At 38.1% G+C, this 11,049-nt stretch overlaps 1 pseudogene; it reads left to right on the top strand.

Annotated features, from left to right (window-relative positions):
* Positions 1-754: 754 nt before the first annotated feature.
* LOC112761259 (small nucleolar RNA R71) lies at positions 755-845 on the top strand (annotated as a pseudogene).
* Positions 846-11,049: the final 10,204 nt, after the last annotated feature.

Below are 11,049 nucleotides of genomic sequence, written 5' to 3'. Positions count from 1 at the left end.
AATGGCCTTGCACTCTCCTTTTGGATTTTCTTCTGTATTGCTTGGGAGAGTACTAGGAGGGATTTCAGTGATCCTTTTACTCAGCTGGCCCACTTGTGCCTCCAAATTTCTAATGGAGGACCTTGTTTCATTCATGAAACTTACAATGGCCTTAGATAGATCAGAGACTAAGTTTGATAAATTAGAGGTATTTTGTTCAGAGTTCTATGTCTGTTGCTGAGTGGATGATGGAAAAGGTTTACTATTGTTAAACCTATTTCTTCCACCATTATTAAAGCCTTGTTGAGGCTTTTGTTGATCCTTCCATGAGAGATTTGGGTGATTTCTCCATGAGGGGTTATAGGTGTTTCCATAAGGTTCACCCATGTAATTCACCTCTGCTATTGCAGGGTTTTCAGAATCATAAGCTTCTTCTTCAGAAGATGCCTCTTGAGTACTGTTGGATGCAGCTTGCATTCCATTCAGACTCTGAGAAATCATATTGACTTGCTGAGTCAATATTTTATTCTGAGCCAATATGGCATTCAGAGTATCAATTTCAAGAACTCCCTTCTTCTGAGGCATCCCATTGCTCACAGGATTCCTCTCAGAAGTGTACATGAACTGGTTATTAGCAACCATGTCAATGAGTTCTTGAGCTTCTGCAGGCGTTTTCTTTTGGTGAATGGATCCACCTGCAGAAGTATCCAATGACATCTTAGCTAATTCAGACAGACCATCATAGAATATATCCAGGATGGTCCATTCTGAAAGCATGTCAGAAGGACACTTTTTGGTCAGTCCTTTGTATCTCTCCCAAGCTTCATAGAGGGATTCACCTTCTTTCTGTCTGAAGGTCTGAACATCCACTCTAAGCTAACTCAGCTTTTGAGGAGGAAAGAACTTGGCTACGAAAGCCTTGACCAGCTTATCCCAAGAGTTCAGGCTATCTTTGGGTTGAGAGTCCAACCGTACTCTAGCTTTGTCTCTTACAGCAAAAGGGAAAAGCATGAGCCTGTAGACTTCAGGATCTACTCCATTAGTCTTAACAGTATCACATATCTGCAAGAATTCAGTTAAGAACTGAAAAGGATCTTCAGATGGAAGTCCATGAAACTTGCAGTTCTGCTGCATCAGAGAAACTAATTGAGGTTTCAGCTCAAAATTGTTTGCTCCAATGGAAGGAATGGAGATGCTTCTTCCATGTAAATTGGAATTTGGTGCAGTAAAGTCACCAAGCATCCTCCTTGCATTATTATTATTTTCGGCTGCCATATCCTCTTCTTGTTCGAAAATTTCTAAAAGGTGCTTGCTGGATTGTTGTAATTTAGCTTCTTTTAGTTTCCTCTTCAGAGTCCTTTCAGGTACTGGATCTGCTTCTACAAGAATGTTCTTGTCCTTGCTCTTGCTCATATGAAAAAGAGGGACAGAAAAATAATAATAATAGGGGTCCTTTTTACCACAGTATAGAGGTCCCTGTGTGAGTAGAAGAAAAGAAGAAGAAAAAATTCGAACACAGATGGGAAAGGGGGTTCGAATTTGGGTGAGATGAAGTGTTAGTAGATGAATAAATAAATAGAAGAAAATAAGAGAGAGAGAGAATTTTCGAAAATAATTTTTGAAAATAGATTTAGTGATTTTCGAAAATAGTTTTTGAAAAAGGTTAGTAATTTTCGAGAATTAAAATAAAAAATTAAAATAATTAGTTAATTAAAAAGAAATTTTGAAAAAGAGGGAAGATATTTTCGAAAATTAGAGAGAGAGAGAGAGAGTTAGTTAGGTAGTTTTGAAAAAGATAAGAAACAAACAAAAAGTTAGTTAGTTAGTTGAAACAAATTTTGAAAATCAATTTTTGAAAAGATAAGAAGATAAGAAGTTAGAAAAGATATTTTAAAATCAAATTTTTTAAAAAAGATAAGATAAGGAGATATTTTTGAAAAGATATGATTGAAATTAGTTTTGAAAAAGATTTGATTTTTAAAATCACAATTAATGACTTGATTCACAAGAAATCACAAGATATGATTCTAGAACTCAAAGTTTAAATCTTTCTTAACAAGCAAGTAACAAACTTGAAATTTTTGAATCAAAACATTAGTTAATGATGTTATTTTCGAAAATTAGGAGATAAAGATAAGAAAAATATTTTTGAAAAATATTTTTAAAATTTTGGAAAATAAATAAGAAAAATGAAAAAGATTTGATTTTTGAAAAAGATTTTGAAAAAGATAAGATTTTTAAATTGAAAATTTGATTTGACTCATAAAAACAACTAGATTTTAAAAATTTTTGAAAAAGTCAAATCTAATTTTCGAAATTTTAAGAGAGAAAAAGGGGAAGATATTTTTTTGATTTTTTGAATTTTTTTGATGAGAAAGAAAAACATGAAAATGATGCAATGCATGAATATTTTTAGATCAAAACAATGAATGCATGCAAGAATGCTATGAATGTTAAGATGAATACCAAGAACACTTTGAAGATCAAGATGAACATCAAGAACTTATTTTTGAAAAATTTTTAATGCAAAGAAAACATGCAAGACAACAAACTTAAAATTTTTTCATGTATAGACACTATGAATGCAAGAATGCATAAGAAAAGACACAAAACATGAAAATATCATGATCAAACAAGAAGACTTACCAAGAACAACTTGAAGATCATGAAGAACACTATGAATGCATGAATTTTTCGAAAAATGCAAGATGAATATGCAATTGACACCAAACTTTCAACTTGACTCAAGACTCAAACAAGAAACACAAAATTTTTTTGATTTTTATGATTTTCTAATTTTTTTGGATTTTTGTATATTTTTTTTCGAAAAAACATATAGGAAAAAGAAAATAAGGATTTTAAAATTTTTTAATATGAATTCCAGGAATCTTGTATTCTTAGTCTAAAGCTCCAATCCGAGGGTTAGGCATGGCTTAATAGCCAGCCAAGCTTTAGTATGTAACTCAGACATACCACGGCTGACATTCCAATTAACTTGTCTCTATGCTGATGGTTGGAAGCCCCTATCCAAAAGAATTAGACATGGCTTTACAGCCAGCCAGGCTTCAACATGCTTCATGAAACTCTAGAATTCATTCTTAAAAATTCTGAAGAAAAATATATTTTTGAAAAGATTTATTTTTTTTCGAAAACAGATGAGAAATTTTTGAAAGGTTTTTGAAAAATTTTTGAAAATAAAAAAAAAGAAAATTACCTAATCTGAGCAACAAGATGAACTGTCAGTTGTTCAAACTCGAACAATCCCCGGCAACGGCGCCAAAAACTTGGTGCACGAAATTGTGATCTCAAGCAACAACGCCAGAAAATCTGTACGCACGTCTTAATAAATCATTTTTCATTCACAACTTCAATACAACTAACCAGCAAGTGCACTGGGTCGTCCAAGTAATAAACCTTACGTGAGTAAGGGTCGATCCCATGGAGATTGTTGGTATGAACCAAGCTATGGTCAACTTGTAAATCTCAGTCAGGCGGATATAAAATAGTTATGGAGTTTTCGAACATAAATAATAAATAGATAGAAAATAAGGATAGAAAAACTTATGTAATTCATTGGTTAGAATTTCAGATAAGTGTATAGAGATGCATTCGTTCCTTTGAACCTCTGCTTTCCTGCTGTCTTCATCCAATCAGTCTTACTCCTTTCCATGGCTGGCTTTATATAAGGACATCACCGTTGTCAATGGCTACTTTTTATCCTCTCTGGAAAATGGTCCGATGCGCTGTCACTGCATGGCTAATCGTCTGGAGGCATCACCCTTGTCAATGGCTGCATCCCATCCTCTTGTGAAAATGGTCCAAATGCTCTGTCACAGCACGGCTAATCATATGAGGTTCTCGATCATACTGGAATAGGATTCACCCTCCTTTTGCGTCTGTCACTACGCCCAGCACTCGCGAGTTTGAAGTTCGTCACAGTCATTCAATCCCAGAGTCCTACTCGAAATACCACAGACAAGGTTTAGACTTTTCGGACTCTCATGAATGCCGCCATCAATCTAGCTTATACCACGAAGATTCTGATTAAGAGATCCAAGAGATACTCATTCAATCTAAGGTAGAACGGAAGTGGTTGTCAGGCACGCGTTCATAGGGAATGATGATGATTGTCACGTTCATCACATTCAGGTTGAAGTGCGAATGAATATCTTAGAAGCGGAATAAGTTGAATTGAATAGAAAAACAGTAGTACTTTGCATTAATCTTTGAGGAACAACAGAGCTCCACACCTTAATCTATGGAGTGTAGAAACTCTACCGTATGAAAATACATAAGTGATAATGGTTCAGGCATGGCCGAATGGCCAGCCCCCATGAAAGTCTAAGATAGCATAAAACTTATCAAAGATCTCTAATACAATAGTAAAAAGTCCTATTTATAATAAACTAGTTACTAGGGTTTACAAAAGTAAGTAATTGATGCATAAATCCACTTCCGGGGCCCACTTGGTGTGTGCATGGGCTGAGCTTGAATGTTACACGTGTAGAGGTCAATCTTGAAGTTGAACGCCAGTTTGTAACGTATTTCTGGCGTTCAACTCTGGCTTGTGACGTGTTTTTGGCGTTTAACTCCAGACAACAGCATAGAACTGGCGTTCAATGCCCTTTTACGTCATCTAAACTCGGCCAAAGTATGGACTATTATATATTGTTGGAAAGCCCTGGATGTCTAATTTCCAACGCAATTAGAAGCGTGCCATTTTGAGTTCTGTAGCTCCAGAAAATCCACTTTGAGTGCAGGGAGGTCAGAATCCAACAGCATCAGCAGTCCTTCTTCAACCTCTGAATCTGATTTTTGCTCAAGTCCCTCAATTTCAGCCAGAAAATACCTGAAATCATAAAAAAACACACAAACTCATAGTAAAGTCCATAAATGTGAATTTAACATAAAAACTAATGAAAATATCCCTAAAAGTAACTAGATTCTACTAAAAACATACTAAAAACAATGCCAAAAAGCGTATAAATTATCCGCTCATCACATATCAATATGCATTGTTAGAAATGGATGGTCAATTTAGAACTCTTTGTGTGTTAGAGAGTAAGAAAGGGTTGGATGTTGGTTGGCAATTTGAATCAAGGTGCATAGGAGATGGAAGTTCAAACATTGAAATCCAAAAGTGGAGTGAAGCTCAATTCTATGGAATTAGGATAAGGATTTGGAGTTCTAAGGAGAATTCAAGAAGTTTGTCACCTAAGTCACCCAATTGGAAGCATGAAGATCAAGAAGAAAGGGGGTTGACAAACAAAGTATGGGACCCTGGAATATACATAGATAATCATCAACTTTGGGGTCTTGGTACTTGCTTGAGTTCTCTTGGAAGCTTGACGCGCTTAGTTTGGGATCCCGGAGGACATTGGATATACAAACATTAGTGGGGATTCAAGGAAGAGTTCAAGCATAAGCCACTATAGCAAAGCCCCCACCAAATGTCCAACTTAAGGACTTTAAATAAAAGTGCTAGGTGGGAGACACCCCATGGTAAACTCTTTCCATTCTCTTGTATATATAATCAATGAATGAATTGAGTTGCCATTGTTAGGTAGTTTTCTTCTTTTCATACTTTTGCATATCTTGCTTTGATTGCTAAGTTGCTTGTTAGGCTCGTGCTTTGATTAGAATAGTTGTTTTTGAATTGCATTTTGCTTGAAGTGCAAGTTTTGTTTGTTTTGTCTTTGAAAATTTTTCAAAAAACTAAAAGAATTTTGTTAAATTTAAAATTTGGCTGCTTTAGAGTGTTTATAAGTTAAGAGAGTGCCCTGTTTCTGTTTTCTATGTTTAAAAAAAAAGGGTGCGCCACACGTGGGCGTGGCCAACGCGCATGCATCGTATGCTATGTTGGGACTCCTGGTACAAAAACTAGGGAGTTGCGCTGGAGTGGTGCTGCGTTTGTGCAAAGAGCACGATTAACGCCAACGCGTACGTGATAAACTACTATTTTATGGTTTATTTTGTGCTAAATTGAGTGGTTTTTATCAATTCTTTACATACTTCTTCATATAATTTTCATGGTTTTACAATTCCTTCCAATCTTGTTATATGATTGAAAACTTGCTTCCTAAGCTTTTAAATTTCCAATTTTTTATTCCCCTTTATACCATTCGATGCCGTGATCTGTGTGTTAAGTGTTTTCAGGATTTTTAGGGCAGGAATGGCTTAGAGGATGGAAAGGAAGCTTGCAAAAATGGAAGGAACACAAGAAACAAAGGAGATAACCAGCGAGGATAGATGCGCGCAGGTACATGACGCGTGCACGTGAATTGAAGCTTTGCACAGTGACGCGTGCGCGTACATGACGCGTACGCGTGACACGCGAAAAGGACCATCGATGCGTACGCGTGACATACGCCACGTGCAAAAATCGCAGAAGATGCTGGGGGCAATTTTGGGCTGAGTTTGGACCCAGTTTTCGGCCCAGAAACATAGACTAGAGCCAGGGGACAACAGAGACTCGACACACATTCACATTACGCACAGTTTTTAGTTTTTAGTTTTGAATCTTAGAGAGAAAATCACTACTTCCTCTAGGGTTCTTCACATTCATAGATTTCCAGTTTTATGCTTTTGATTTGGATATTGAGAAGAGTTACTACCTTAATTGAAGTCTTTATCATTCTAGTTTGTTTCCTTATTTCCTTACTCTTTTATCTTCTATTAACCCTATTCAGATGTTACATATGGATATCTTTAATTTTGGAATTTATTAATGCAAAGAAGTATTTTTACCTTTAATTAGTTTTCAGTTATTATTTTATTTAATCTATTATGTCTTCTTTTTATTCCCTTTATATGTCTGTGAACGTGGTATTCATGTCAATGGAGTAGACTCCTAACTTGATTTTGGAGTCGATTAATAGGAGAACCTTGAGTTGGAACACTCAGTGTTAATTTTAATTGGAAGTTGTTGGCTTGCTCTCTAGTCTCTAACTCTAATCCTTCCTTAAGGAGAGGATTAGGACTCGAGGTTCAGAGTTGGTTAGTTAGTTACTTGACTTTCCTTTATCAAGTAAGGGATGACTAAGTAGAACAACAACCTCTTACTATTACACTTGGGAAAATTCAACAATGATAGAACTTCCAATTAATCTTCTCTGGGTCAAGGCTTTTTATCTTGTTAATTTTCATTGCTATAATTTATAATTATTTATTTTTCTATTCTCCAACTCTAAAATTTCTCGGAAAACTCCTAACCAATAACTCGCACTATTTTGTCAACTCGTTGGGAGAAAACCTAGGATTTCTACTCCCAGTATTTTTATTCTCAATTTGTGATAATTCTTTCTAAATTAATAAGCAGAATTTTTGTCGGTTAAGAACTGTACTTGCAACGCTATTTCCACTATAAATTCTTGATCGGCAATTTTCTGCCACGTCAATTTTTGGCGCCGTTGCCGGGGAGTTGCAACAGTGTGCTAAATTATTGGTTAGTGTAAATATTTTTAATTTATATATTTACATATTTTATTTTATTTTATTACCATGAGCTGTATGTTTCTTTTATTAAATGACGCGTTCACTACCTGATCCGAGCTTAGCCGCGTTTGATCCTGAAATTGAAAGAACTATTTCACGTATTAGGCAAGCTCAGCGTCGGTTAGCCTCTGAGGATGGTGAAGTGGTTACTACCAATTTATGAGTCTTATCTGAGGACGAATCTGAAGAGCCATTTGAGGAAAAAACAAGCTCCTCTTCTACTAATTCGGTTGATTTACGTGCAGGTAACATGGCGGAGCCCAGAAGGATTACTCTCCAGGAAGCAGGAGCTCCAGACTTTACACTGCAACCGTATCAAGCGCATCACCCAAATCTGGCTACAGATTTTGAACTGAGGACTGCGCTAATCAACCTACTGCCCAAGTTTCATGGCTTACCTGCTCAAGAGCCTATCCAGCACTTTAGGGATTGTTAGATAGCCTGCTCAACTACTAGGCATCATGGTGCAGATGAAACTACTATTTGGCTGTATGCCTTCACATTTTCTCTTGAGGGAAAGGCAAGAGAGTAGTTCTACACTCAACCTAAAGCAGTCGTTACCAATTGGGATATGCTGAGAAGGGAGTTCCTAGACAAATATTTTCCAGCTGAAGTTACAGACAGACTGAGGAAAGATATTTCCTACATTATCCAAGGAGAATCAGAAACCCTTTACGAGTACTGGGAATGCTTTAGGAATCTCCTAGATTCATGTCTCCACCACAAGATTGACCAGTTGGTGTTGATAAGTTATTTCACACAAGGCATGAAGCCTCAGAACAAAACCACATTAGATGCTGCAAGTAATGGCTCTTTGAAGAAGTACACGACGGCGATAGAAGCGTGGCAGCAGATCGCCGATCTAGCTGAGTCTACTCAGAATTCTAGGCAGAGGACCAACCATCCCAAGGCTGTTGCGGAGGTTTCCTCTAGTAGTGAGACTGCTGCTCTCACACAGATTCTGGGAGAGATGACCAATATACTGAAGCAGCTACAGCTGAATCAACAACAACCTCAGCCTTCCCCACAACAACAGAATCAACATCTGGTTCCTCTGAGAGTGTGCGGAATATGTGCCTGTTATACTCATTAAACTGATGAGTGTCTGCAACTCCAACAAGAAGACAACACCTTGGCAGCTACTCATAACTTCTATGACTGACCGAATCAAGGATACTATCAACAAGGCGGCAATTATAATCAAGGTGGGAACTATAACCAAGGTTGGCAAGACAACTCCAACAAGGGTTGGAGAGATAACTCCAACCAAGGATGGAGGGACAACTATAATAGAGTAGGCAGAGACAACCAGGAAAATCAGAGGTGGAATAATAATAACAATCAGCAAAACTGATATCAACAGAATCCTCCCTATCAACAGTAGAACCAAAACCAGCCTTACAGAGCACCTCACCTAAGGCAGTCCCAAGTGCCTCAGAACAACCAACAGCAGACCCCTCAAATTACTTACCCCCCTTCCTCTTCTAATGACGAGATTCTCCGCTCTCTTGCACAGGGACAATAAGACATTCAGACTACACTTAACTCTACCATAAACAGTCTGAATACCACTTTAAAAGCTCTCGTCTCCCGGATGGATTCATTATTTACTCCCAACAATCAATTTTCAAGCTCTAGTGCAATTTCTTCTCAACCTTTAACCAATCCCAAAGGTGGAATTAATGCCATCACTTTGAGGTCTAGAACCACACTGGAAGAGAGGAGTCATGAGGACCCAAGCTCAAAGGAAAGCATTCAAGTTGAAGATATTGTTGAGGTATAAGATGTTAAAGAGGAGGAGGATGTATAGGACATGGTTGAAGAAGAAGCAGCTCAACCAAGGAATGGAGAACCAAAGGAAGCTGAAGCTACACGAGACACCATTCCTATCCCCTTTCCACACCTTGCAAGGAAGTCCAGAAAGCAGATGGAGCTCGACCCCAAGATGGTGGAGATCTTCAAAAAGGTTGAGGTAACCATTCCCCTTTTTGATGCCATTCGCCAGGTACCTAGATATGCAAAGTTTCTAAAAGATTTATGCATGCATAAAGATAAATTACATGATTTAGAAACTATTCCTCTATGTAGTTCCATTTCTGCTTTAATGGGTGATATACCGAAAAAATGTAGTGATCCGGGTCCATGCATGGTTACCTGTAACATTGAGGGTGTAACATTTTATGACTGCATGTGTGATTTAGGAGCGTGCGTGAGTATTATGCCATTGTCGATATATGATGCTTTGAGGCTCCCTCCCATAAAAAGGTTGGCAGCTCGTTTTGTTTTGGCAGATAAAAGCATAATCACGGTTGTTGGAATTGCTGAGGACGTGCTGGTGAGCATTAAGGGGCTCACATTTCCCATTGACTTCTACATCTTGGAGACCCGTAATGACTCAGGAAGATTGTCATCCATCCTTCTTGGAAGGTCATTTCTGAAGACTTCAAAGTTCAAGTTGGATGCCTTCTCATGAACTTACTCTTTTTGAGATAGATGGCCAAGCAGTGAGCTTCAACCTGGATGAAGCTATGAAGCACCCACCGGAAGATCACTCCATCTTCTAGTACGACATTATTGATGAGACTGTGGCTGAGGTCCACCAGGAAGGAGTAGAAGAGATGACCATGGAGCAAGGTACAAGTGTGGGGAAACCCTCTGAACCTACTGAAGATAACTTGCCCCTACCAATGGCTCCAGAAGATCAATTTCCTAGCCATGAGCAGAAAATAGAGCTGAAGCCCCTTCCACCCCACCTCAAGTATGCTTACCTTGAGGATAATCAGAAGCTCCCAGTTATCATTGCAAGGGAACTCACTTCCCAACAGGAGGAGCAGTTGATTAGTGTACTGAGAAGACACAAGAAGCTATTGGGTGGAGCTTGGCAGATATAGTAGGCATCAGCCCTCAAGTCTGTGAGCATCGTATATTTTTAGAAGAGGGAGCAAAGCCTGTCCGTCAACCCCAAAGGTGACTGAATCCCACCATCTTGAAAGTTGTCAAGAAGGAAGTGACCAGATTGCTTGAAGCAGATATCATCTATCCAATCTCGGATAGTGAATGGGTTAGCCCCATGCAAGTGGTGCCCAAGAAGTCTGGAGTCACAACAGTGAAGAATGAGCATGGGGAACTCATAGCAACTAGAGTGCAGAATTCCTGGAGGGTGTGCATTGATTACAGGCGCCTCAACCAGGCTACCCGCAAAGATCACTATCCATTGCCTTTCATCGATCAGATGCTTGATCTCTTGTCAGGTAAATCACACTACTGTTTCTTAGATGGTTACACTGGCTATTTTCAAATTCATATACCTCCTGAAGATCAGGAGAAAACTACTTTTACATGTCCCTTTAGAATGTATGCATACAAGAGGATGCCTTTTGGCTTATGTAATGCACCGGCTACGTTCCAAAGATGCATGATAAGCATTTTCTCATATCTTCTTGAAGACTGTATGGATATTTTCATGGATGATTTTAGTGTGCATGGTGATTCTTTCAACCTTTGCTTGGATAGTTTAGCTAGAGTATTAGATAGGTGTGTTAGTTCAAATCTTGTATTGAATTTTGAAAAATGTCA

The sequence above is a fragment of the Arachis hypogaea genome, chromosome 16 (assembly GCF_003086295.3).
Source record: "Arachis hypogaea cultivar Tifrunner chromosome 16, arahy.Tifrunner.gnm2.J5K5, whole genome shotgun sequence".
Lineage (NCBI taxonomy): Eukaryota > Viridiplantae > Streptophyta > Magnoliopsida > Fabales > Fabaceae > Arachis > Arachis hypogaea.
Note: the sequence above shows the minus strand (reverse complement) of the source record. Positions and strands in the feature narration are given on the sequence as shown.